The sequence below is a fragment of the Macrobrachium nipponense genome, chromosome 14, assembly GCF_015104395.2.
Source record: "Macrobrachium nipponense isolate FS-2020 chromosome 14, ASM1510439v2, whole genome shotgun sequence".
NCBI classification, from domain to species: Eukaryota; Metazoa; Arthropoda; class Malacostraca; order Decapoda; family Palaemonidae; genus Macrobrachium; species Macrobrachium nipponense.
In genome coordinates, this window is record NC_087207.1 from 5,489,276 (window position 1) to 5,490,947 (window position 1,672).

Consider the following 1,672-nt stretch of genomic DNA (forward strand, 5'->3'; position numbering starts at 1 on the left):
TTCTTTATATTAATATACAATAATGTAGTACACTATTACAGTCTTACAAATGAAAAACAATTTTTATATATTTCAGTGTACTTCTTTTAATTTACATGTAAGAGTTTTTCTATGCTTTTTACACTGTACACAGGCCAGAGACCATAAATTACATGGGTCATAGCTTTTAGAAATTATTTATTATAGGGTTTACTTATTCTCAGCAGTACTGTGCTGATCTACTGTATGTCCAATATTATGGTACACAACATTATCATCACATTATGTAAAGCTCTGTATGAGTACTATACAAAAGAAAATTTTTCTTCATTTGCTGTTATAGTACTATCAAATATTAGGGGGAATATACCGAAATACTAATTTTGTGGCATGAATTGCATCGCTTGTTGTATGTGCAAGTTGCACTCCTACCCCTCCGTGAGCATAGTCCTGCTGGTAGTATGTACCTAGATTTGAGGCCTAAGCTCTTGGTGCTAGCACCAGCTGCATTGTACGTTGATGCATCTTCAGGTAGAGGTTGGACCAACAAATGACAAAAACTGGTTTGGTCACTGAAACAGAGGTAAACAAAGAACCCAATCTACTGAACAGTGGCTCCAACTGGAGAGCTGCCAACTTTGGACACCAACAGGTGAATATATCAGTAATGCATAACCCAGTACTGGTGGCAGTGAAAAGAGGGAGATGGTGGTTACCACCAAGATAAAGAAATTCAGAAATCAAATGAGATGTGGCATGAGGATCTCATAATATAACTGGGAGAAAATCCCAAAGGCTACATTAAACAGTAATAATTAGAGAGGTTGGACAGCAAACACCAGAAGATTCACCTCCCCTTGATACACTTGTGTTGTGCATATACATAAGGTATCTGATGTCTCCTGCAGTCAGTAAGAAAAGCCTCTCTTGTGCAAACTACTGAATTGTCCCCAATCATAAGTGACACCGCAAGGAAGGGATCGCTGAATTGATTGATTAATTAGTACTTGCTGGCGTCGCAATGACGAGGTTATTGATGCCATTGCATATGCAACACGACAAACCCACGATGCAGCGCATCATGCCAGCGATGTAGCATGAGAAGCGGTCCAAGAAAAAACCCGTGAATAACTGAATCTGTAATTACTGATCCACGATTAAGCGATGCCCCACTGTATACACATTATTCACATTTCTATTTTTGAGATTAGTTAAATTTTCCCATATTAACCCTTTAACGCCAATTGGACGTATTAAACGATGATGAAAATTGTCTTATCAGGTGCCGAACGGACATGGTACGTCAACGAAATTTTTTTTTTTTTTTTTTTTTTTTTTTTTTTTTTTTTAAATTCACAGAAAAATAGTTATAGGCCTACTAGGCGAAAACTTTTGAATCAAGCACCTTGGGGGATGCTGGGAGTTCACGGATCAAGCTGTTGTTTTGTTTACAAGTGTGACCCAGGTCTGCATGCGTGAAAGGCCTCCTAATCGCATCAGCGACACGTCGTCAAAGAGCGATCTTTTGCCGCAATCGGGTTTTGCCGAACTTTTGCAAGAGTTTGAGTATTGAGTAGTTGTGGTGGTACAAGACGTACGTAGAGATGCCTGAAATTTGTATGGAGCGCGAAAGGCACGTTTTACCCCTCAGGAGGGATCGTGTGAGACGTATTTTGGACTTGGATGCTGGCGA